The sequence below is a fragment of the Rhea pennata genome, chromosome 2, assembly GCF_028389875.1.
Source record: "Rhea pennata isolate bPtePen1 chromosome 2, bPtePen1.pri, whole genome shotgun sequence".
In the NCBI taxonomy this organism is placed as follows: Eukaryota; Metazoa; Chordata; class Aves; order Rheiformes; family Rheidae; genus Rhea; species Rhea pennata.
The window spans coordinates 160,285,234-160,312,694 of record NC_084664.1 but is presented as its reverse complement, the minus strand read 5'-3'; the positions used below and the strand labels follow the sequence as shown (position 1 = coordinate 160,312,694).

Here is a 27,461-nt window from a genome sequence, read left to right as displayed (position 1 = left end):
TCAATGCAGAAAAGCATAATGATATCATGGTAAGAAGTGATTGTACACAGTGCTGAGACAGCTTCAGAAATTGCCCTTTTTCCCCTTTTTCCTTTTAGCAAAGTAGTGTTGTGTCCTGGAGGCTCCAGCTATTTCATAGACAGGAGGTCTTGCACAAAAAATCTAGACTCCATAGAGGCAGGGTAGTGAATGACTACATCTGACTAAATAACCTTATGGAGAAATGATACAGCTTTGGCACTGCTATCCATTAAGGTTCTGGGGCCATTTGTATCTTCTACCCTAAAACATTTTCCTATCCTTACAAACTTTTTGCTTTATTCTACATGGAGACACATTCTTACTTAAACCACATTAAACCGCTGTGTAGACACTATGAATAATAATTAAAGCAACTTTATTTCTATGTAGCTTCACTCACTTTGACCCAGTTTAATGAGCCCACTTTACCCCTTTGGTTAATCCAGTTAAACTTGCAAAAGTGGCCCTGTACAGGTGAATTCCCCCATAATGGCTCTGTGCTGGTTCTTTATTTCACACCACAGGTTTCTATGAGCTTTAGTTTATTTCAGAAGGCAATTAAACTAATCCACAAAAAAAGATTCCTTATGCAAAAGCCACAGTGCTGAGAGCTACAGCAGGATGACTAGGGGTTCAAATCCACAGCCTGGTTTCTTATGCCATGGCTTTCCTCAATAGAGATGTCCTAACTTGGGAAGGAGCTCTGAAAACCCCAGTGGGAAGGATTAACTTGGCTAATTGTAGGATGCTATCTACATCCTGGGTGGAGATGATTTCAACATAAACCTGGCACCCACTTTGACTGTATCTACTCTCCCCTGCATTTGCTAACATGAGATTTACCTAATCCTCTTACCAATCACACCCGTTTGGTGAGCTGAGCATAACCTTTAGGTCTGAGTTAGTACCAGAGGCACAACAAGGGAGGTCAGAGACATGCATAGCAGGGCAAATACAGCTGCCCCCACCCAGGGGGAGGAGCAGAATGGATGGGGCAGGGGTGTCAGGCAAAAAGAGTGTCCTGCAAGGCTCTGGGTTTGTTGGCAAGTCTCAGGCCACATTTGAAGGGAGCATTAACAACTCAGCCTGTGATAGCATGGGATATCCTAGCTTGGACATTATTTGGACCTCTTGGCACATCCTTTGTACAGACAGAAATGGGGTGGGAGGGTGCACAAAGGTCAGCTCCCTTGCTCCTAGAAGAGGCAGCACCCGAGTCAACCTCATCAGCAAAGGATGACCCCCACAGAAGACAGGAAGAAGAAAACTTGCAAATGGCTTTTGTGAGGAGGCCCAGCTATGTCTCAAGTAACCTTCCTTGCTGACTGTTCAAGAACCAGCAAAGCATCACCGTGTACATGTAACTAGCTCACTGAGTACATGTAACTAGCTTCCAAAACGGAAGACATGGTGGGTGTCTTCAGGAGAACTGTCAAGCATGTGAAGGGAAACTCACAGGGAGGTGATAGCTGCTACTGTGTTTTCCTTAAGTATTAGTTATGCATCTGCTTGTATATATAAATCAAATTTCCCGTGGGTTGGAAACTGCACTCTCAGGAACTTCCAAGCTGATTTGTATCTCCATAAAAGCCTCGTCTTCATCAGAAACTCTATTTCATTAGACGAAGCAAGAGTCTCATCTTTTGAAGGAAGCCTTTGTGCATTTATCTTAAAACTCCAACTTCTGCAAGGTCCCATGGGCTAGAGTATTTTGCTTGGCGAGTTCACCCTTCTACTGCAGTACAGGCAGCCAGTGTGCTTCAGCTGAAATTCTGGTTCTGGGAGAAGGTTCAAGTCCGCCCAAGGTTATAATCAATCAGTGAAATTGGTAGTGGCTTCATCTCCGTTAACCTCAAATTGCCTATGTCTACGTAGACGCGCCTTGAAGCAATTGAACTGGAGCTTTCCCCTGGCTCTGAATCAAGCACCATGAATTTGCATTTGAGTTTCAGCTCATATTGCATGTAAAGTTTGTCCAGAAAACAGGCATATTTCCACAGCAAATCGCTGAGGAGTGCTTCTGAGAGCCTCCTAAAGTGGTCAAAGTATATATCTGTAGGGGTTTTGCAGGCTAATAAAATGACAGAAATACAAATAAAAGAAGTTTGCTGCTCTGTTGCAAAGCTCATGTTCAGTCTATGTGAAATCATATTATTTGTAAGCACCCCCATGGGCAGCACAAGACCTTATCTGTGCAGAGAGGAAACATTCACATGTAATAGGTGGCCAATATAGCAGAGAATTATAATACTTGCAAATTGTCCCCTTTATCTACACCTTTCCCAGATTTTTGGACTTAGAGGTCACCAGAGCTGTATCTCTGGATCTAGCTTTTGTCACCAAGTTCCCATCACCATCTGCACTGGGAGAAACAAGCAAATGGAAAAATCAGCGGCACTCTGGAGAACCTGGGAGTTTGGCTTATTGCAATGGCTGGGGAGCCACATAAGTCAGCAATTGGTGGTGCAGTTTATATATATATAACTTTGTGTATATATTTATCTATGTATATAAACTTTGCTCCTGGGTTTGCCCCACACTGCATCATGATGTTCAGGTCAGCCTGATAGCCCATATGGACTGGTGCAACGCTAGTCTGGAGCCCAGATCTCACTACTGACGTTTTCAAAGTCCTAGAACTTTTTGTAGATCAACACAAGATATTCTAAGGCATTTTTTGATACTTGGGAGTGAGTTAGGAGGTACAAACCCCCCTGTTTACATGATACGGCCTTACTCCACTACAGGTCCATGCAGACAGCTAGGAATAGCCAAACATTAAGGACAGCCCTCATGAATCCCAGAGCCTGGACTTGAGGGAGAAAGTCCAGAGAAGGGAAGACGTTCCTTTGGTTGAGGAGAAAAGGGTTAGAGACCTTCTGGGCAGGCTAGACATCCACAAATCCATGGGCCCAGATGGAATGCACCCACAGGTACTGAGGGAGCTGGCGGATGTTGTTGCCAGGCCGCTCTCCATCATCTTGGAAAGGTCCTGGAGAACTGGAGAGGTGCCTGAGCGCTGGAAGAAAGCCAGTGTCACTCCAGTCTTCAAGAAGCGTAAGGAGGAGGATTTGGGCAACTACAGGCCAGTCAGCCTCATCTCCATCCCTGCAAAGCAGATGGCACAGCTCATTCTGGATGTCATCTCCAGACATATGGAAGAGAAGAAGGTGATCAGAAGTAGCCAGCATGGATTCAGCAAGGGGAAATCCTGCTTAACCAATCTGATAGCCTTCTCTGATGGAACGACTGGCTGGGTAGATGAGGGGAGAGCAGTGGACGTTGTGTACCTTGACTTCAGCAAGGCTTTTGACACTGTCTCCCATAACATGCTCCTGGAGAAGCTCAGGAAGTGTGGGTTAGATGAGTGGACGGTGAGGTGGATTGAGAACTGTCTGAAAGGCAGAGCTCAGAGGGTCCTCATCAGTGGCATGGAGTCTACTTGGAGGCCTGTCACTAGTGGCATCCCCCAGGGCTCAGGACTGGCTCCCATCCTGTTCAACTTCTTCATCAATGACCTGGATGAGGGGACAGAGTGCCTCCTCAGCACGTTTGCTGATGGTACCAAGCTGGGAGGAGTGGCTGATACACCTGAGGGCTGTGCTGCCATTCAGAGAGACCTGGACAGGCTGGAGAGTTGGGCGGAGAGGAACCTCCTGAGGTTCAACAAGGGCAAGTGCAGAGTCCTGCACCTAGGGAGAAATAACCCCATGCACCAGGACAAGCTCGGGGCTGACCTTGTAGAGAGCAGCTGTGCAGAGAAGGACCTGGGAGTGCTGGTGGAGGACAAGTTGACCATGAGCCAGCAATGTGCCCTTGGGGCCAAGAAAGCCAATGGTGTCCTGGGGTGTATTAGGAAGAGTGTTGCCAGCAGGTCGGGGGAGGTGATCCTGCCCCCTCTACTCAGCCCTGGGGAGGCCTCATCTGGAGTCCTGTGTCCAGTTCTGGGCTCCCCAGTACAAGAGAGACATGGAGCTGCTGGAGAGAGTCCAGCGTAGGGCTACAAAGATGATCAGAGGGCTGGAGCATCTGCCCTGGGAGGAAAGGCTGTGAGAGCTGGGCCTCTTCAGCCTGGAGAAAAGAAGACTGAGGGGGGATCTGATCTGATCAATGTGTACAAGTACCTGAAGGGAGGGTGTCAAGGGGACGGGGACAAACTCTTCTCAGTTGCCCCGTGTGACAGGAAGCACAGGAAGTTCCACCTGACCGTGCGGGGGAATTTCTTCCCTATGAGAGTGACGGAGCACTGGCACAGGTTTCCCAGAGAGGTGGTGGAGTCTCCTTCTGTGGAGATCTTCAAGGCCCGCCTGGATGCAACCCTGTCTACCATGCTGTAGGTGACCCTGCTGAACAGGGAGGTTGGACTAGATGATCTCCAGAGATCTCTTCCAACCTTAATGATTCTTTGAAATGATTCTTCACATGATCTGGAAGGCAGATCATGTGAAGAAACGAATAGTTTCAAATAGCAAGTCAACAACCCCATATTCTTGTAAAATAGAGCTATTGGTGTATCACAGCCAAATCTCTTTAACGGTGCCCTAAAACTAGGCAGCAAGAGTTTGCTGAGATGTATTCGTTTAAGGAAACACACACAGAAAATCACTGTGCACTCAGAAAATCACAGAACTGTAATACAGCCGGAGACAGGCGTGTGGCCCATGCCTTCCCAGGCCTCCAGGACTTTACTTCATCATTCCATGCAATATGCTGTGTTTCTCCCCATGAAGCTCTGCAGAAGGACAGCCTGACACCACCAGCAGGGCAGTGATGTGTTACAATACCTCAAAAGCTATAGGGCTCAGAGATCTCCTTGAGATCTGTCCAGAGGAACTCAGACATTAGCCAAAAGTAGAAGCCTGTTTATATGGGGAGCAAACTGAAATGAGAGATATCTGCCTTCGTTCTCCTTTTGGGGGGCATAACTCCTAATCTGAAGCATTTACTTGCTAATTTGCAAATTTGAATAGTCCATTTAAGTAAGTGATACGAACTGAACAATAGTGATGGAACGTGGCTGAAATCTGGCCTGAGGGTCAGACCGTAGGATAATCTGTAGCAAAGGTTTGCTCAGACACCTGCCAGGCAATCCTCTTGTCTCTCCTCTTACAAAACAGTGCTCAATTCCACCTCAAAATCTAGTGATTTTTGTGAAACATCACAAAGTCTCGGCAAAGGCTCAGTGAGGTGCCTAGGACTTGCTTACCTGGTCCATATATCTGGTAGTTGAATGGAATTTCTCTGGTCAAAACGAAACACAGGGTTCTTTCAAAGCACATGAGGCTTTAAATCCTCAGTTCACTTCATTATTTCTTTCTTTAGCACTTTGGAAAAATCTTCCTCCTGGCTGATCCGCATCTCCACCTCAAACTTTTCAATCTTGGATCCAGGTGCTGTGATGTAAATCAGACAGTGTCAAGGAGAAAAAAAAATTATCCTGTTCAAATGACGACGAGTCCTTTGCTTTAAATAAATAAATAAATAGAGTCATCAGTATTGACACATTTGACAATAATGATATCACTGTGTGCTGGTTCCAACCCCCGTCAATAAGTCCGTTTGCCCACTGTCCTTCTGGACACACAGACACTTGCAGATTGTAACGCTTCTTTTCCATCTTTTGCTAAATCCACCCACAGACATGGAAACAGATAAATGCATGTTTATCACTACAAAGCATGCGTTTTACCTCATTTCCCTTTTAAACCTTTATGTCCTGGAGTTTCTGTCAGAATAGTTGCTACATTCGTCTCCTCTGCTAAGGCTCAGACCATCTTCCTCAGCTGTCTCCAGAGATGAGACTGCCATCATTCCCTTACCTGCTGTATAGCCACACAGCTGGTGGTAGTCCCTGTCTCAAAGAGGATTTCATAGCACAGAGAAAACAGGAGAATGAAAGAAAAGGATCAGCTCATACAACTTCCAGAGACTCACTTCCTCCTCTAGCGCCTTCCCAGATCATAGCCCTGACTATTACGACAAAAACAAGGAGCAGAGAGAGGGACCTGGCTAGACATCTGTGTCTCCAAGCTGTTCAGAGGCCCTCCGCAAAATCTCTGCCTGGCCAGGCTCTCCATTACATCTTCAACTGGAGGGCTGATCTGATATGCCGGTTCTCTAGCAGGCAAAAACTACATGTTGCTGAGCACTAGATCTTTTTCCTTTGGCCCATTTATAGGAAAGGAGGTCACTCAGTTCTTGCACACTTGGCCAGGCTGCTCAATGCAAGGAAGACATTAGTTTCTTGCAGTTACTCACGTAGGCTGCGGCTTTTTCCCCTACAAAATCAGTGTGAATCATATCAGCCAAGAAGGAGCTGAAATAATATTCTGTAAGGTTTAAACCCCTGGTGCTACACCTCATGGAAACTCTGGGAGAGAGTCTGGGTCTGAGCTGGTGTGAATGAGTATAGCACCACCAAGGTTGTTTGAATTGGGGTAAACCAGGGAAGATCTGAATCCTTTGCCTCTGGTACAACCCTGCCTTGTGTGATGACTTCATCAATACTAGCTAATAATAACATTTAGTCTCCCAGCCTGTGCGCTGTTCAGAATATCAGTGCATTTCACCAGGAGCACAATGACATGACTTTCGCTATCCTTCATAATCGTAGAAATGTCCTCTCCTCCCACATCCAGGGAAATGGTGAAGTCATTTAGCCCCTAAATTATACTGAAGTCAACAGAAGTGGCAGAGTCCTTGTTTTAGCTGATGTTCCACTTCAAAAGGAGCAATGCAAGAGCCTTTGTCATGGCAACTGATCGTCCCTAGCAGACGAGCTGTCTCCAAGCCTCTCTGATTACATCTTTGCTGTTATAGTTGTTATAATTCACATCCTGCACCTATTAGTGATAAGGTCAACGGGAGCAAATACAATGGGAGCTGCTGAAAACTCTGCTGTTGTTGCACATGCTCTCAATTGCTCTCAGTGCGCTACAGAGACCAAAAATAACTTCCTGGTCTTCCAGAGTGGCATGAAAAATATTTTTCTGTATTTTTGGGGTTACAGATAGCTTCCTTTCTTTAGGTTTATGGTGGCATCTATTCCCCACAAGGGCTGCTCCTCCAGGAGAGCTGAACAGAAATATTCCTTGGAGGCATGTACCATTTTCCCCTACACTGTGCAAAAATGCTCTCACCCCAGAGACCTCCATGCCCTCCTTACAAGAGCAGGAAATTACTCTCCCTCACTCTCTCTGTCTCCTATGTATGCACATGCAGCTTTAACTCAATAATTCTCCCTTCCTTTCCTTTTTTTTTCCAACATCCTCAGCTTAATCTTCTTATTACAGGTCTTGTAATGTTTATACAAGGGTGTGAGCTCTCAGTGCATGCTCTTGGCAGAGTAGCAACGTTGCTTGTGCCCTCTGTTGTTCCTCTAAACTAAATAAAGGTAACCCCTGAAAGTCCCAGAGACTCTTTCCTGCTTGTCTTTAAGGCCAGAAAAAATGCTACAGCTCTGGTTCTTCCCTAAGAGCAACCACGTTCATACTTGCTAATCGGTGCTACAGCAAGAGGCAAGAAAAGTCAAGATTTGACCCATGTTTCAGCAGGGAATGTTTGCTCTTAGGGCAAATTACGCCTAGACTTGTTGTTTCAACACAAGGTCTTCCTCTCCAGGAGCTGTCTATCAGCTGCTGAAGTTGAGCTAAATCATAGTTCACCCAGGCAGAGGTCTCCTCCCTCTTTCTTGAGGAGGTCCTCAAACACAGGGCTGTGAGGACTTCCACTGCTTGAGACATCTTGTCTGTACATGACAGCCAGAATAGCCCACAACCCCCCAGCACCTCCACACCACATAGCCCTGGACCAACCTCAGCAAGAGCCTGAGACACCAAAAAGTCCTGTCCTTTGCCCCAGAACAGGACGTCCTGGATGGACTGGATATCCTAAATGTCGATGGAGAGACCACACATTTCTGTGTATATCTCTTGGACACCAAGCAGGACTTCCCTTATCCTTATCTTTCCTCTGACACACAAGAACTGTTAGCACAAACTACTTGTACTCAGGTTCCCTGGATATGCTGCTTCTCCCACCCACTTTCCTCATTTCTTCCTATGCTATCTCTCACTGCCTTTCTCTTGGCCTGAACTCCAGTGATGAATGCAGAGATTCTCTCTCTGCAGTGGCAGAGTGTGCTCTGCTTAAAAGCTCACAAAGTACTTTGGTGCTCTGCAAACACCATTTAATTTCAATGCATGGTTGTAAACACCAAAACTACAGTGAGTGTCAGAGTTGGTAGGAATGGGATATGAGAATCCAGCCAGGCCGAGAGTGAGCAACAAATCTATCTGGAAACTTTTGTGAAGGTCTAGTGCTGCAGATAAGCCACTGCTACCATATCACAAAAGCCATTAGCACAAGTTCACTTTGCAGCAAAGAGGTGAGGGAATCCCAATCCCTTTTCCCCTGAGCATTTGGAAATGCAATTCACACGTGCAAGATGGTGATCCCAGAACTACTATTGCAGTCGCATCTGGAGATCTTGGAAGCCAGCAAGGCCCCACTTTGCTCTCCTGTATGAGGTCACACGGTAAGTTCCTACACCAAGTAAGTTAAAGAGGCAGAGCTGGAAGAAGTAAGGCACTCCTCTGTTGGGCGAGAGAAGAAGGGATTCAAAGACCCTTCACTATAGATTTATTACTGCTTTGGCCACAGGGAGTGATCCCTTTGCTGGGACTGATATGTCTAGCTGTCCCCAGTCTCCCACAAAGTGCGGGAACTTACGTGTTTTCAGAGATGCTACTTGCCTGATTCAGCTGCAAAAACACCAGCTTTCTTGACAGCTGCAACTATAGTAATGACTCACTGCCAGAAAAAACATCTGTGTTTCATCTAACATACAGTGCAGCACAAAAAGGCACCAAGTTATTCTATGAAGAAACCAGCAATGATCTGATGACTGGGCCAAAAGGACACAGGTTTGAAACTGGTTTGCATTATTTTGTAGTCTCCAGAGCACCATTAATATCTACAGGGATGCGTGGGGCCTGAAACCAGGATCACATGCCCTTTTCTCTCCTCGTATGTTGCACCGAATTTAGGGAAGTTGAGCACCAAAACCTGTGAGCAGCCAGCTGCTCGGGGAAGCAGGCCAGGATTCATTAGGAGGGGTCGAATCCTGCAGAGTAGGAATAAGATCTCCTCTGAAACAGGAAAGATAAACTTCCCAGGGATCCCTGTGCCAAGCCTGACCAAGCCTCCCAGGACTCCAAGCAGCTCAGCACTTAATTCTGCCAGTAAGAAGGGCTTCTGCTTTTAACCTACCTTGACTGACCTCCTGAGGAAAATTCCCCATGACCAGGCTAGACTCCAATCATTCAGGTTTGAGGGACATCGTTCTGTCTGTCCCTCCAGGCAAAGAGCAGGTCAGCTCACAGGTCCTAGTGAGCAAACCCCCAGGTAATTCCCTGCATCAGCCCAGGTAGCTCTTCCTTGTTGAACAAGGGGGCTGCACAGCTTCTGGATTAGAGCACGTAACACCTGCACCCTGGACTGAGCAAAACAAACATGACCCTGTATGCATGGGGCAAAGCTCTAGAGACATCAAAGCATGCATAAGGCTAAGCGAGTCCAGCGTTGTATTCACTGCCTCTGCTCATTGCCATTGTTTCTCAGGAAACTGCCTGATGTTTGCATTCACAGGATCCAAACTGTGTGGAGTGCAGCAGGTGGGAGACTGGGGAGCTCCCTAGACTATCTGGCGTATTGGAGACCATCTGATGGATGTGTTTGGTTCGAGAGTGAGACTCATGGCCCAGAGGAACTTAAGGGCTTCTGAAAATTCATCAGAGCACTTCAGCCTTGACTCCCAGGTACTGCTTCTGAAAACCCTGCCACTCCAGAACCCACATAAACTGGAAGTGTGTTCTTGAAGAGAGAAAATTACCCAATCTTCTCACCCCTAAAATCCCTAATTCAAATTCAGCTCTATGGTGGTAAAAGTTCAGAGGAGTCGTTCTCTCATCTAAGCTAAATCTGGGGATTTGATACTCTTACATCAAAATCCAGGTAAACAAACTTGAACAAAGATGAGGGGTCATGGAGAAGTCTCTCCCCCACCACCATCCAGTCCCACAATTGCTACCCAAAGTCTCACAGAGCAACCTGTCATCACTACCTCTCCAAACATACACCCTCCCACCTGCATCATCACAGACACATTTGCTCACATCCTTCACCTCCTTAACTCCAGTTCTCCCCATCTGCTGTCCGATCTAGATCTGTAACAGGGCACACAGGTCTGCAGCCACTTCTCACCCCCAGGCATTGCCCACCAACACCACAATGCAGCAGCCTTCACGTCAACCTGCTCCTGCATCCCCTTTCTCCTCCCACACCAGGCCCCCAAGTCCATGGCCTCCTATTTTCTTCCTCCTCCTTCTGCTCACCTCAAACCAAGATGCTAGCCCTTAGCCTCTGCTCTGTACCTCCTTGGCCTTGTTATTCCTGCTTTCCCATTGTGCACAAGGGGAGCCTTCCCGCATTAATCCCCTAACTCTTACCACCCTCCTTTTGCCCCTCCATACCCTCTCCATGGCCCAAACCATCGGTGCTTTAGAGCCAGTGCACCCTACTCTAAAGAACCGTTTGGTTTTCTCCTGTTCTCTTATGAGATCAGATGTGACAGCAATGCACACAATAGAAAAGCTCTCACTAGAGGCAATATAAGGAGACTGGACTTCACATCTAATGACTGGGAACCACTTCACATGTTAATCATACCTCTTTGTTGTTTTTTATCCAAGTTGAAGCTAAATCTTAATCTCCTTAATCCCACTATTTCCATGTGAAAGGTCTCCGGGCAATGTAGGAGATAAACTCAACTATTTCTCTTAGAAGTTATGTCAAGGAGCACAACAGGAAGATCTGTACAGGCAGGAATTTTTAGCTACAGTCCCCCGGGGTGCAAGAGCCGTGTTCTTTTTTCAAACCTGATTAATTCTGCATCAGTTGGGCACATTACAGATACCATTTTCCTGAAGTCTACAGTGTATTCCCTGGGCCACAGCTGCTGCTTCTGCCACTACTTGCTATTTCTGGAGTGATTGCATCTGACAAACAGCAATGGAAGAGATTTCAGGAATGACTGAGAGGCAAAGGCAATTTCACATCCAATTTTGCCCAAGGAGAGCTTTTCCCCGGCTCCAGAAATGCAAATGAGTGAGGCTTATTCCTGCCCCAGCACCCTCATTCAATTTCTTTGAATGTCACATCTCAGGCTGTGGGTACTCACCACCCTTCAGGTTTTTTTCTGCTCCAAGCACATAAGAGTGGGCATAAGCAGTACTCACCTCAGTACGAATTGCATGATCCCACCATGCACACATAAGAAATAATTTTGCAACATTGTAGCATTAGTTTGCAAATCTCAATGAAGCATCTTTCAGGAAGAGAAGGTGATTTTATTCTTAAACAAAAGCAATTTTACTTATTGACACAGTCATATCCACATACCCCCAAGCACAAAGATTCATTTGTCCTAGTGCAGCATTTAGGCACCCAAGTATGTGTATTCAGGTGCTGTGGCCAGGATCATTTGCAATGACATGGAGGACAAAGGACAGTGACTACCAAGTCCTTATCACATTTCTTAGTTCCTCCTAGGTTGGTGACAATGTGCTGCATTTGATCATACACTTTGTCCCCTGGAGGAGCTGCAAGTGATGGATCTCTCCACCCTGTCCCACTTTTGTGAATCACTTGGATTTATTCACTGGCCTTTGTCTCCTAGCCTGGGTGTCCAGCACGTAGATGTGCTGGAATCTTGTTGACTTGCTCATCTAGGCATCATGGACACCTATCATTTGTGTAGCCCTTCTCTTGCCATTTGCTGCCTCCACACAATATCCCCATTCATTCTCCATTCATACCACTCTCAATATTTCCATTATAACGCCTAAAACACACAAAATCCAGTCTCTACTGGCAGTATAACACCTTCATGATGAAGAAAGATGTTGCTACACAGGAGTCTGCACTCACAAACCACAGCTGAACCAACCTGGACTGAACCTTGTCCCTGTAGAAAGATTCCTTTCCGCCCTACCAAGAACAAATCTGGGGATGAGACACTGCTTGTGCATCCCACCAACTGGCTGTAGGCTAAAACACCAGAGAACAGCATTGCCCAGGAGCTGTGCTATTCAGGTGCCCAGGAGCTGCTATCTGGACAGGTGAAGATTTGCTGATTGCTCAATGGTGGCTTAGAAAGGTAACTCCATATCTGCTAGGCAACAAAGTACACCTGAGACATCTCAAACACGGTCCCTACCTCTTATGGAAAATACTGCAGGATCAGCAAATCACAGTAAGTTCAGACTGTTGCTCTCCAGATCCCTTAGATAGAAACAACTGTAAGGTTTCATCCACCACGGTGGATCGGCCAAGTAGCAATTACTGAGCTAGGGCTATATGCTCACGCCAAGCCATCCCTAGGGGAAGGTTTCTTTTTGCTCATAGTGCATCAGTGTGGATTTATCTCAGTCAGGGCTAGGAGAGCAATGATTCTCTCTTCTGCCCTGCAGCACCCTTCAGCAGAGCGTAGAGTCTGTCCATCTAGGGGGAACCCGTAACACTCTCCTCTTGTCAGCCCTGTGGCCACATCCTTCCCAGGCTCAGCACTACCTGTTCTACTCCTCAGAAGTCCAACTAACCCATTTTCCCTTCAGAAAAAAATTGTGTGTGTCATCTCCAGAGATAGATGTTGACTCCTTGTGTGCCACCTCAGAGGAGGCAGCACGTCCACCAGTTCCGCAGCATGTCGCACCACCTGTGCAACCTGCCGAGGTCAAGGTGTGCAGCAAGGGCATGACAAGAGCATCCTCTAGCTGCAGTGACTAATTAGTGACAGTGAGCAGCCAACCTTGCCAGAGTGAGTAATAAAACACTGTCAGGATGATCAGAACTGAGAGTTTCCACTTCACAAGTAGTCCTTCCCCCAGCGCTAGACAAAGCCCGTTCAGGAGATAAAGCGGCAAGCGGCAGATGTCAGTAGAGTAGCTTGCAAGCTAGAAGCAGCAATGTTGCTGAGTTTCAGATACAATCCCATAGCTGGCATAATCCCCATACAATTAAAAATGGATCCTGAGTGCTCAGTTTCCAAAGCTCCCAGGATATATATTATCTGTGACAGAGCCTCAAGCAGGGATGTACACGGTCACAGTAGTGATTCCCCTGCTACCTGCATGACCCAGAGCTGTGCTGAAGGACACCTAGAGAGCCCTTGTCCTCCACCTTGGTAAAGCTGCCTTGTTACCCCATCCCTGCTCATTCCCACCTCTGTCTCTGCTTCTGCAAAGCAGGGAACATCAACCATATTGCACAGCATAGGAAAACAGAGACCCGGGTCAGATTACGTGTGTAATCCCAGCAAACCATTTGGACAAGAGCTGCCGTTGCTCTCAGATTTCACTTTTCAGAATCTGGCTTTGTTCCATATTGGAACAATATTCCAAATGCTAATTTTTTCCACAGAGAAAAATTATAGGGCAGAGGGAGGAGGGGGGTGGAAGGGGATTTTTTTTTTCTGATTGAGATTCAATTTTGATGTCTTATCTTTGTGTTAAAAAATCATATTTCACAAGTTAGAGACAGTCTTGTCAAAACAGAGACTCAAAAAATGTCTTTGAGAAATGTTAAAACACAGCTTTTCTCTATCATCAAAAAGTGTGTGAATCCCCCCAGTTTCAGGAATCCGTCTCTCTGCAGTGGAGGTGCATTGACCTCCCAGGGACACCCCTCTACCTGTGCATTGACTGCTCTGCGATCAGGATGTTCTGCAGCAGCAGGCAGGGATACATACCACGCTGTGGTCCAAACATGGGGCTGGAAACTCATGTGAGAAGCTTTCAGAGTGAATATGAAAAGTGCCACCCTTGCAATCTCTCTCTGACATACTGGTGGAGGCCAAACCTTGGTCATTATCTGTGTCTCCAATTCTTTTGCACTCCTTATAGTTCAGGCACCTGCTATAATTCTGAACCCTGAAAAATACATGTTGTTACATCTCTTTCACTTTTAGATTTTGCCCGTTCTGTGACTTTTTCTCACCTCTCAACAACAGCCTTAAGCACCTTCACAGACAGATGGGTAGCAGGCCAGTCCTACCTCAGATCTTCCGTGGAATCTGAGTCAGGCTGAGCCTTTGCTTTGTGGCCTTTCAAAAGCAACACATCTCACAACCTCAAATCACTGCCCTTCAATTTCAAGAGGACTAATAGAGTGATGATAATTAATATGATGGAGTAACAGTAATTGCCAGTACATATTAATGCCTATTATTACTGCCATTGTTATTAGCAATAATAATAGTAATTGTTGTTATTCCTCTAGCAGTCACAAAACTAATGTTGTTATTGCTGTCACCTCAGAGTACAGGTTAAGGATAGGACGCCCTTACTTCAGGCTTTCTATGAGCAGAGATGGCTACAGTGGCCCCAGCCCTAAGCACAGGACAAGAGGTGACCTGGAGAGATGCTGAAATGGAGGCAGAGGGGCTGAGGACAAAAGACAGAAGTGTCAGCAGGTTGGCAAGGGTGGACAGGTACTAGGGTGTGGGTAGGGGAGTCAGGAGGTGCAGAGGCGTTCCCCATCTCCACCACAGCCTTCCCGTGCGGCCTCGGAGGCAGCGTTCGGAAACCCATCAGGGATGGGAGGGAGCTCCAGGTTAAGATGTTTAATTGTAGATGTCTCCATGGGCGTTAGACGTCTGATCTCACATTACAGTCACTAGGGAGCTAATCTGCACTGTCAGTGGAGACTAAGAAGCAATTTAGCTGACCGAATGCACAGCTAACCTATTTGCCTAAGCGTAAGTACCACAGGTTATTTGAGATGCTCAGAGGTATCTCTGACTAAAACCCACCCAATCTCTTTGTGCTTCTGTTCTCCCTCAGTTACATGGAAAGGTTATGACTCACTCTTCTATAGCTGCACATTTAGGTGATTCATCCTCCAGGATAAGAAGGATCCAGAGCTCTACACATATATGGACTGAGAAATAATAATTATATCAATAATAATATGAGTTTCATTTGAAGGTAAAGCCATGATGCTGAGCTCCTGATCTGTCATAGTGCCAGACTTCCGTATGAATCCTAGGCTCTCATTTCGGTTCTTCTCTGGGTGTAATATTTGAAAATGGGGGAGCCAAACACTACATATATTTTTCATGGTTCCCATGCTTCCATCCTTCCTAATTCGGCCCAAGACTGAAAACAACTTGCTGTGCCTAGGCCTCTTTGTCCACAATTTAAAAATTCAGAGATGAAAAAAATTATTCAGATCATTCCAGTGATCTAGCAGAGCCAAAAAAAACAGTTGTACTGTTAGCAAGGGGGAAGAAAGTAAAAATGCAATGCAATCCCAAAAGCAGAGGAAAGAGGACAAGAATTTATTAAGCCAGTTTCAGTACTGAAACTAGCATCTCATTAAATGGTCCAGTGCTGTCCCCTGCCTCTGGAAGTACTTGAAAGAGGATCACAGGCCCTGCCTGCCCCTCTGCTGACTCAAAGGCACAAGTTGCTGATTCTCTTAGTTAGCTGTCAAAGATGCTGGGATGGTTTTATGAGATCCTCTAGGACAGGAGCTCAGCAATAGTAACAGGGGAACCTGGGGCAGCCAAAGCCCTAAGAAAGAAGGACTTTCACAACATATTGCTGTTAACTCCAAACTCTAGGATGAGGATGGCCTTAGACTCTCCACCAAGTGTAGGCTGAAAAGGCTCACAGACATGCCAGGTTGGATCATTCTCCATCTGGACCTTACAGACAAAAACCTGCAAGCTCCGTAAAGTGGGGGTAGAGAAGCACCCGAATGTAGGATGATATGGAGACATGGAGAGCCTGCCAGCAGCTCAAATCCCACACACAGTCTACAGCTGAAATAGAGGGAGTTGGAACAACCTACATCAGACAAAGAGGCAAGCACAGTAACCCCAAGGTAAACCCTTCCTTCTCGAGTAGCCTGTTCCCTGTAGTATCTCACAAGATGACCCCTACGCTTTACCATGCACCATTACTCATTTTTATGCTCCTTCAGTCAGTGTGTCTGCTCTGTGACAACAGTCATCATCCAGGATAATTTAATTTGAAAGGATAAAAATCTATCAGTTATGTTATTATTTTTCCACAGTAATTCACAGCTTGTCTCACATACTACAGTCCTTAGTCAGGAGAGAATGTGTTTGTTGTCGGGGAGTTGTATCCCATTGTGTCTGGCCTGCTGAGAAAGCAGCCAGCTCAAATCAAGGACAGATATGGGGGCTTTAGAGTCAAAAATATCTTGTCGCCTTTGATATCCTGACAGCCAGATGTTCACCTGGATACAGGTTACAGGACTCAGGGTATCCCTGTGGATTTTAGTAGCATTAGCACTAGCAAACAATATGAGTGCAACAGCTCGACCAACCCATTTTCTCCCTTTCTTCAGACAAGGGGCACAGAAAGGTGGTGTGAGCTTTTGCTAAACCAGCTGCGATCTGTTGCTGCATTGCCTCACACATCAACCTATCCTGAAACCCAACAGATGTCCACAGATGAGAAGACAGCCCAGCTTTATGTGCTGACCACATCCATGGCACTAATTCACCACCTATCAGTCAGGAACATCGCAGAAACTGGTGTTGGTCCTGCAGACCATCCTTTGAGCTCTGGGGTACCAGAGTGACCCACAAGAAGGTAGGTTCTCTGTCCTGCCTCCAAGTATGCAGGAGGTTGGAGTGGAGATCTCCCAGGGTCCCTTCCAACCTGAATTATCTTATGATCCTATGACCCTACAACAAGGCACTGACATCCCCATGCAAACGTTGAGGCTGCATGTCAAGAAGGTAAATTTAAAGGGCATGTTTTTGTTGTTTCCAGAATAATGGCCTTTATGCCCAGCATCCTTCCCTCACATCTCTACACTGAGAGGCCAAGAGGCTCTGCTCTGAGAGCAAAGTCCAGATTGGCTCGGCCATGAAAAGCCTGCCAGAGCAGGATGGGTCAGGGCAACACCATCTCAGTCCAACTCCGGGCAACTGCACCACAGGGCCGAAGTGGTTTTTGTGGCTCGTGTCCAGCTGGTGACTGACCTTTTCAGTTCTGAACACAGCTTTTGCCATCAAAACATATGATCAGTATTTATTAGCAAGCCAGACAGGTAGTAACATTTAACCTCCTCTGCCATGAGAATGACAACTTAGAGCCTTTGCTATGACTACATAACTATTTGGCTGGTCTCTCTCCTCACAGCTCCCCATCCCAGGAGGCTGTGATAATTTTCTGGGTACAGGTCCTCCAGACACTGTCCTCCTGTGAGGTAGGACAACCTCCCTCCCTGCTGCATTTCTGCTTAAACCACAGACAGACACATTTTTGCATAGCAACATGAATATTATGTGTGAGAGGTTTAAAAAGCAAAGCTCTTCCCTGTTATTATTAGTGATGCCGGTTAGATGGAGTCCGTGATTTCTTCCTCTTGGCCCAGGGCCATGAGAAGAACTCTGCATTACTCGGTACTCTGTTTAATCATTTACACCAGGGCAAAGTCGAGGTGGGACAGACGCTCTGTTCCCAAGATCTCAGTGTTCAGGGAGGTGTCACCTCCCTGGCTGTGGGGAGCCCCAACTCACCAGGCCTGCCCCTGCAACCTCAGGCCAGGCTGACCCAGGTACTCACCCCTGCTGCAGCAGAGTCTTTCTGGAGGGTTGGGTTATTTGGAAGAGTTTGTAAAACAGTATTAGATCCATATCCAGCTATGTGTCTCCAAGGTAACACCATTCCCGTACTTCACACTATGTGCCGAGGTGGCCCACACCCAGTTCCTCGCCCTCCCCACCCAAGGAGAATTTAACTCCTTCCCACCCACGGCTAGACACTGCGCCGCACCCAGGGAGCCCTGGCCATCACCTGGTCACGGAGTAACAAACAGAAACTTCATACCATGATGCTGACGTTCTCTGTGAGCCACAAAGAGTGCCAGTGGGCATCCTGGTACCTCCCTCAGATCACACCACTTCTGCACTCCTCATCCCCAGTGCCACAAGCTGAGGGTGGCTGCATTTCTGATCCATGAGCCCCTGGCCTTGTGCTCTCAGGAGTGCCTTGTGCTTTGCAGGAGCCCCAGGAGGACAGATAATACCTGATATTACAGAGTTGGGGTGGTACATAGAGCAAATGCCTGATTCAGCAGAGTGCTGGTACATTAACCCATCAGTCTTTTGTGCAGAAACAAGAACCAGCAACAGGACTTGATGAGGAGCACTTGGGGAGCTGCTTTGCAACACGCACTGAGGTGTTTTTGACCCAGTTCAATGTGATCTGCGTGTGTCATTCACTGAATCATCAGCTCATGGCCCTGGAGCCTGGGGGGCAGTAAACCCTGTGGGAATGAGGGCATCACTAAGACATAAACAGGAAGAGTAAGAGAAAACTCTGTGTCACCAATGGGAGGTCCTTGTTTCCAAAGTAACTGGGTGGATCTTAGAACCACTGAGAGCAGGACTGGGAAGGAGGTAAAGAGGTGACCTTGTCCTTCCCTATACCCCAAGGCAAGATCAAGTATGCCTGAACCAGTTCTCAGAGCTCTGGATTTAACCTGACCTTGAAACATCCAAGTCCACAATATTTGTTGTCCTCAGCTCTGCCAAGTCTTGCTCTCTGTCTCAGTTTCTGCCCCCTGTAAAAGGACAAGTGATCAGAACAAGTGGCTCCATTGCTGGGTTAGTGGAAGCAGGGAGGTGAATCCCTTGGCTGATACTTGATAATTTCCAAGCATTTGGTGAAAAGCAAGACATAAGCACAGAGTATTGTGTATGTAGGGGTGTTTACATCTGCTGATATGGGTTTGACCCAGCTACAAAGTGCTGTCAGTGCATTATGCAAGACAGTCCAGGTGTGCACACACACGCATGTTTGGTTGTTCTTGTGCTCGTCCGAGCGTAAGCTGGGCAATTGCCTTGCAGAGGAGTTCCCAGTTTGGGGGCTGTTATTAGATTTCAGCGGGACACCGTATATCATATTATAACAACAGTTTGAAGGTTGTTTTGCTGGTCTCAAGTCCTTTGACTTTTTAAATTCTGTTTTGGCATGAAAAAGGGAAGAATCACACTTCCTAAAAAAGAGTCAACATCTGATAGATTGAGCCAGCTTCTTACTTGAGCAAGGAGACAGGCCAGGAGATTATTATTCTTGTCACATACAGAATATATCTGATAACTGTGTGAGCAAATGTGTGTTTTGAAAGGGCAGTGTTTTTAAGGCACTAATCACAATGCCCTCAAGCCTTGAATTCTTCTGCTTTGGAAGATATTCTGGGCCTCCAGACCTGGTTAATATGAGTCCATGTCCCCACTTAAGACGAGAGCAGTACTTTGCCTGTATTACTAATTCTCAAGCCTGTGCAAAGAGCAAACTTACTTTGCTGGAATTGGTTCAGTGTCTCATATGTTACTGTGTTCCCAATGTATCTCTCAAGTTACCACTCCATTCACTACTGAGGCACCAAATCTGTATCATTAAATCATCTCGCAGCTTTCTGGGGAATAGTTAAGATTCAGGACAGCCTTTGCACTACATGCACAATATATCTATGTTTAAATCCTGTTAGCCAGGAGAGATGCAATGAAAATGTATCTGGGAGACCAGTGATGGGCAGTACAAATTCTATTCTTGACAGATGCACAAGCCCAACTTTCCATTGATAGCAATTGCTGCAAACTTGGACCTGATGATTTACCTAAGGCTCTTAAGGGGCTGATATCTGCTGTTCTTCTGGCATGGAAATGTGGAGTTTAAATATAAAATCTGCATTGAAAAGTTCTGTGCAATCCAATCAGCCAGTAAATTTCTTACAGATAATAGTGCACTGATCCTAGCATAATCCAATGTTTCATAAATGTCCTAAAAGATTAAGGCATCATTTTCTGCCCAAATGACAGGGGAGATTCACATCTCTGCAGAGTAAACACTGGCAACAGTCTTGCATAAGAGCCAGCAATCTTGCTAAAATTCTCCTCTACTTCCTTACAAGGACAATTACATAATCAGAAGCCTTCATCTATCAAAAGCAATCCTTTTCATTAAAGAAGATGCCCCAGTGTAAATTTATAAGCACACATCAGATGGGAAGGGAGGGAAGATAGCCAGATTGCATCGCCTGGCTGACCTGGAAAGAAGATTTTAACCTTTTAATGACTCATTTCTGCTCACTAGTTTCTTTCATCCATCTCACCCAATGTTCCAACATTGAAGATTTGAATGTTCAACATTTGAAGATACACTCCAAGACCCCTTGACTCACAGAAATCAGGGTCCCCAACCTGTCAGCCTCTGTGTTTACAGAGTCGCACATATCTCCATCCTGCTTTTCAGCAGACAAGGACTGTACCTGTAAAGGATAAAGGGGCAAAACAAGATTCAGTGGCTAAAAGAAGACCTGTGGGTGCAGAACAGCCAGTGAAACCTCACTTGATGCCTAGCAAAACTTTGAAGCACTGGAGACTCACTACACACCATCCTGTTCAGTCAAATTCCCCAAGGACAAGTTGTTCTGCCATTGCCTCTGCCAGAAGGTTCCTTAATTTCTCCTGAACCTCAAGAGGATCTACAAATTGGGCAATTAGTGCTTGAATCTTAAGTTCAGTGCATATGAAGAGGAGCAAGCCCTTCACAAGACTTGCATTGCTTCCATTGGCAATACAGACAGGCACAGGATGGTGGTTCCCCTCTTTGTAAACTAGAGCTCTGGCCCATAAAATGGGGTGCTGAGTTCAGTGCCCTTTTCGGTCTGGCTCAACCCTCATGTAGTTTCCTGACCACCAGACTAGCCTCAAAGCAAGATGAGGGCGGTTAAAGGAGGAGGCATCCACCAATAGAGCTAGGTCAGCACGGAGGCAGGAGCAGACGTCAGCATGTGAGCTCACCCACAGCAAGACATCACCTTTCTTAGGATATGTCCTAACCATGCCTGTTTGGGTGAATTTGCCACAAATCTTCAACATCCCTGTTACTTCTGCGCAACTATATGGCAAGCAGATACAGAGATAGGCACCCCTTGGCACCATCTCCTGATCAGTAGAGAGTAACGCATAGCAGCTGTCTCAGGAAAAATGACATAAAGAGCCATATGCTTGTCCTGAAGGGCCACATCCGAGGAGAAAACCATCAGATATCCTAACCAACAGTTACAAAAGCTCTCTTGTGTATTGGTAACAAGATCGAGATCACCTGGGAGAGCCAGGGCTTTAACACAACTTGCTATCTCACAGGAAAACTACAGGCTCTCTTGCCCTCTCTGGGGTTTCCCCTTGAGCTGGTGACTCAGATTAGGACACGCATATTGCCCAAGGGAAGATAAAGACTCTTGCTAGAGGTGTTGGTACTAATCAGAGTGATCACTGCTCTGTCCTCAACAGGAGGTGGGAAAATGGACACAACAGGGAGCGCCACTTGCCCAGAGGTCCTGGAGATGCCTGTCAGGGTTTGAGATGGACCTCACATCTCAGTTCTTATTGATTTGTCATGGGGAGTCTGCAAGGGGAAAGTAAGGTCCAAAAGGACCAAATTTACCTCTTGTAGTCTCCTCTAAGGCAGATAAGAGAGAGTTGCAATTCACTGAAGTGCCTGCCCTCAGGAGGGGAGTCCTTCTTGGCTGCTGCTAATGAAATAGCAAATAATATTTTCCTGCTCAGACCTGGCAAGCAAACAGCATGGGGCGGGGGGGGGGGGAAGATTTTTGGCAGTGTTCCTCTAAGACAGCAGAAGGTAAAATGGTAATTGGATAGAGCCAAATGGGAAGCAAAGAGAAGCAGGCCACCACATAAAGGTCTCTAGGGAGGAGTCAGTCTGAGAGATGGCTCAGAACAGTCGTGGGCTGGAGAGGGAAGGGGAGCAAGTTCAAGAAGGAAATGGCAGAGCAAGGGAAGAAGTGGGACAGGGACAGATGGGACAGGAGGTGAGTATCACCAAAGAGCACCTGCTGAGGGGCAGAACTGTAAGATCCCTGAAGCATAACACAGCTGTGCCCAGCTAATGTTTCTGAGTCTCATAAAGGGGCCATGTCCCCCACAGTGCAGAAACACAAAACCGGATGGATTTCTGTTCAGATCTTTATTTCTAAGAAATCCCACCTTATATTCAGGATGATCCAGTAATGATCTAAAAGTTCCACATTATCTTCCACTGCCATGATGGTTTCTTTGGCGTCAGTTGAGGCCCCTTATCTTTCAAGGCTAAAAGGATACAACATTCTCGCATTCCTCTAACCCCAATACTTCCCTTCAGCAAATAAATTCCTGCCTCTGAATCTACAGCTGGTTCTCATGACAGGCAAAAGAAGTTGATATAACCAGCACGGAGACATCAAGACTAGAGGATACCACTGCGGTCCTCTCGCCTGTCTCCAGTGTGACCCAGGTCACAAAGCCATCCTTCTGCAATGGCATAGTTTTGGTGCTGCACCAACTCATCCTATCCAGGACTTCCAGAGTAGGGAAGCAGAATCCCGGGAAGATTTGGAGAGGATCTAGTAAACCACCCAAATCATTAACTGCTATGCAGTGGAAGCAAGCTGTCCTAGGAGAAGCAGAACCATGAAACTCGGGTTTTTTTAGAGATCTGTGTCTGACTTCAGCTCTAAGGTGTAATATGCAGTGCAATCATAGCACAGCATTTCCATTGCTGGAGGCACCAGAGGGGACTCTTGTTCTACCAAATAACCAAAATTTGCAAAATCGGCAGGAATTTTAGTATCTCGGTCTTTAGCCCTTCACCAGACCTGGCTGAAATGGGGTAACGTTTCCAAGGCTATTATGGAAGAGTGAAGGGGAACATGCACATCAAGAGAACAGGACAATATTAGCTTACTAAAACTGCACCATTGGCTATCAACTGTGACATGCATTAGCTATTGCTGGATCTGGCCATACAAAGCTCCGAAAAGATGGCTCAGTCATTTCAGAGTTTCGAGAGAATATTGCCACTTCCAGTTAGTATTTTCAGGAAAAGCTGGGCACACACTGAATGGAGGAGAGTAAACACAAGGCGATTGTCTCCCTAATTTTTTGACATAGGTTCACGTGGGGTTGTGCAGTGAATAGACTCATTGAAAGTGTGTTTCAAAGCCATGCACGAGACTGGTTGCAGAAAGCAAAGTTTTTGGGGGGAAGTATTAGCACTGGAACTAAATACCTGCTATGCTCTGCCCATGGGAACATTGCAGCTTATCCCCCTGACAGTGAGAGACCAACCCAACTTCACCAGCAAAACAGAAAACAGAAGTGGGATTAGTCAATAGAGCTCAAAAGAAAGAGAAAGTGCAGGAACAAGCTGCTAACACTGTACTCAGAGAACAGAGCTGCTCTAGGAAGCCACTTTCAAATGCTCTGAGATGAAAAAGAAAGAAAGGAGATAAGGCCTTTAAGAGCAATTAGTCTTTGCAAATGATCACCTGCAATCAAATTACCAAGGGCCAGGGGAAGAAAAAACATGGATTAAGGTGGGAACCAGGCGGCACCTCTCCATCCCACTGAGTCTCAGTGGGGCAAACATGATGTCATGACAGTAAATATATCAGAGCTTCCACCAGACAGAGGGAAAACTGCTGATGTTGCAGCTGAGGGGATTGAAAAGCTGAACTGACTTAGAGCAGGTCACTTCCACGGAGCTTGTAAAATGCCTTCAAATTATCCGGTCAAATGAGTGCTAGATAAGCAGAGGCTCTTCTTGGGCCTTTAGGGGAAATCAGACAAGAGGGTTATTCAGCAGCTGGGTGGATGACTAAAGCTTTCTGAAGCAGGTGGGGGATAAATTGCTGCTGCGAACTGATGACTGGAGGGGGCTGCAGGGCAGGCTGGAAGGGTGTCTAAGGAAACCTGAGAAGCTGCTGAGCTGCGGTAGGGTCCTTCCTGCACAGCTATCAGATCCCTAAGCTCTTTGAGGAAGTTGATTTCAAGAAGAGGGCATTTTTGCTCGTGTTCATTCTTCAGACAGGTTTCCTAAGCAGCTAGGAAATCCCCTTCCACAGACACTGTGCTTAGCTGTTCCCCTTGCCTTGCCCGTTATTGTAGACCCTCCCACCCCGCATCTCAGGGCTATCAGATATTCAAAGAAAAAAATTAGAAATAGAAATAGTCATAGAAATAGACAGGTGAGAAAAGGAGAGTGGTATTTTGGGGGTCAGAGGGTGCGAACAAAGTGTCATAGGGTAACAGTCCCTCTGCCCCTTCTGTAACACCAGGGGAGAGGACTGACCACTGCAGAAAAGCTGGAGGACCCCCCTACCCTCAAACACACACAAGGTCATGGAGATGGACAGGAGATGGGGGCATTTCCATCAGGTAGGAACCATCTCTGCCTACCTGCAGCCAGGACTGGGATCTGCTCTGAGGCCTTGAGCAAGACTTTAGTGACACCAAAAGCCTTTAAGTGCAATTAGTCTTTGCAAATGATCGTCTGCAATCAAATTACCAAGGGTCAAGAGAAGAAAAAATGTGGGTTATGGTGGGAACCAGGGGGCACCTCTCCATCCCACTGAGTCTCAGTGAGGCAAACATGATGTCCCAGACCCCCAGACATGGGCCAGAAGAAGAGCCTGAAGGCTCCACAGCATAATGATGACATGTCTGTGGTCTGCCAGAGGACTATCAGAGAAGACGGTATGGTTGGAGACAAATGAGGCTGGGAGACAGGAGTTCAGCTTCTGCCAGTGAATCACTGCAGATCTGGGCAAACTGCCTGTCCTTTTGTGCCTCCAGTTCTGGTGAAAAGAAGATACAGATCTCTCTTCATACTGGGCTCTGAAATCCCCTGATGGAGGAAGGAGAGGGAGGCAGGGTATGTGCATTAGCCATCACAAGTCTTTTCTTCTGACCTTTGAAGAAGTATATGGTTTCTCCTGCAACCAGTGGTTAGCAGCACTGTGTAAACCAGCAGATGATGATTCAGAGTAAATCAGTAAGGTTAATAAAGGACACTAAAGTCATTGTTTTCTCCATGTCTTCTCCTCCCTTTGTCAAAACAAAGATCATCTTCTTCAGAGCCACAGAATGGTTTAGGTTGGAAGGGACCTCTGGACACTTCCAGTCCAGTTCTCTGCTCAAAGAAGAATTATCTTCAAAGTTAGATCATGATCTTATTCAGAGGAGTTTTGTGTATCTCCAGGAATGGAGATACACAGCCTCCCTGCACACCTGTCCCACTGCTTAACCACTCTCATAGTGTTTCCTTCTGTCCAGTCAGAATTTCCTTGGTTGTGCAGGGAATCATAATAAAAATGTTAAGATTGGTGTGAATGGCAATGTTGTGCAGAAGCACCAGAAAGAACATCTGGCAGGAGAAGGGCTACACTATTGGCATGCATCAGTGGTTCCTAGATGCGCAAGTCAACAAGATCCCAGCACATCTACATGCAGCATCTCAGGACAACCAACCTGGGACTCACAAAGGTGTGACAGGATGGAGGGACCCACCACTAGCAGCTCCTCAGGAGGCAAAATACCCCACATCTAAAACACAAAAATTGTCACCCACTGAGTAGGAACCCAGGAGACATGAGGAGGACTCTATAGGTGGCATCCCTTGTCCTCTGTGACATTGGAAGGAATCCTGGACAGACAACTTGGACACGAGTGTTTTGGTGCCTAAGTGGCAGGCACACACGTCTTCGTGCTTGTAAGCATGAAGATGTGAGTGTAATGAGTGACAACAGTCTTGTTGTCTCATCCTATAAAGACTCACACTGTGCATTACTAAACGTTGCAATGTTATTTCCTACAGCCACAGTTTGTGTGTGTTGCCTCATTCTTTCAGTGTGCGGGTTGGAGAAGAGTCTGGCTGTCTTCTGTATAGACCTCCATTATGTAGTAGAAAACAGCATTTAGATACCCCTGAGCATCCTCATTTACCGGCTGGACAAAGCCAGCTCCCTCAGCCTCTCCGCATATGTCCCGTGCTCTCCACTGGATGTGGTTCGGTTTGCTGATCTCTCTTTTATACTGGGGGACCCAAAACTAAACAGTGCTCCAAAGAGAGGGGATTCCTCCCTCCCCTCAACCTGCTGCTGTGCAGGAGATGTGCAAGGCACACGTATGCTCCTTGTGGGGAGATGCTAGCTCCCATTCATTTCAGGGATGGATGCATCAAAATCATCTCCAAAGATCTTGATAGTCTTGCTGTCCCTCCAAGCACCAGGCCTGTGAAGATCTCTTCTGAGAAAGAGCCTACCGATTCCTCTCACTGCTTGCCAAATGTCTCACTGTGTGAGCAGCAAGACCAAGCTCTTACATCTTTGATGGCAAAGCTGTAAGGATTCATAGATGGGGACTAGCCTTCCCCGCTCCACTTTGATTTGAGTGTCTATATGGCTCTACCTGATAAATTGGTTCCCATGTTTTTGTGTCTGCTGAGCAAAACCGATTAGAAGCAAAGCTAAGAGAAATAAAGATGGTTCCTGCAGGTTTACAGATGAAAGGTTGCTTTTAAATCATTAAGCAAATATGATTTTTTTTTTTTTTTTTTTTTTTTTGCTCTTTCCAAAGCAGGAGCCCAGGTCAGCTTTTAACTACTTCCTTGCCCCTACAGCCTCTGCGGGCTTGTTATTCCCCCAGCAGACTGAGCTCATCGTAGTTCAGAAGCGAGAGCAGGAGGCTGTGAGACAGGACGCCTGGGTTCCCTTCTGAGGTCTGCCCCCGACCTGCTGAGGGAAACATGCCTCAGCTGTGCTCCTGATAGGCCACATTTGCAGATTTTGAGGCTAAAGCTGTCTGAGTGGGTTGTGTTATGCGGCATGCGTCACTGGAGTCGTGGTTTACAATGCACTTATCATTATGGCAGCATAATGCTTCCTCGTCTTACAAAAGTGTCAGGAAGATTAGTTGCTGTTTGCTCAGTGCTGGACAGATGCTAGGAGAGGGGAAAGGTCCCCTTCCAGCTCTTCCTTCTCACTGAGCAAATGTAATTCTCCCTTATGGTGTTTTTAAGCCCTGCCAAGATCCCTTTACTTCTTTTTACCTCCTCCACTGTGGTGTCCCTTGCAGACCAAGGTTGCAGAACATGGCTTCTCCACCCAGCACAGAAGGAACCTTCTCATGGGAAACATCATGACTCTAGAAAGTCCTTCTCTTTCTCAGGTAGCTTCCCTTGCATTCATGCCCATCAGCAGCACTCTGGACAAGCTGGGAAGTGTTCTTGTCCCCATGGCTGACTTGGCCATCACCTTTAGCCATGAAATCTCCCTCAGCACTAGCACCCATCCTCAGACCGTACTTGGGCTAAATCAAGTAGCACAGTGTCCTCTGTCTGAGACACTAGGCAGAGGAAATCAAAGGTGGTGACAGACAACCACAGCAGTGATGCATGCTACAGTGCCACTGCAACAGGGTGGTGTTCAGCCTGACTTCCACCCGCCCTATGCTGTGCAATGCAGCAACATTTCTTCTATGGGTGGCCAGCCAAGAG

At 46.6% G+C, this 27,461-nt stretch overlaps 1 long non-coding RNA gene across 1 annotated transcript in view; it reads right to left on the bottom strand.

Moving 5' to 3' along the window:
• Positions 1-5,233: 5,233 nt before the first annotated feature.
• Positions 5,234-27,461, bottom strand: part of LOC134137567 (uncharacterized) — a 63,410-nt gene continuing 41,182 nt past the window's right edge. Inside the window, exon 4 of the long non-coding RNA XR_009957728.1 lies at positions 5,234-5,414. This is a non-coding gene — a long non-coding RNA (uncharacterized LOC134137567). The remainder of the gene's footprint in view (positions 5,415-27,461) is intronic.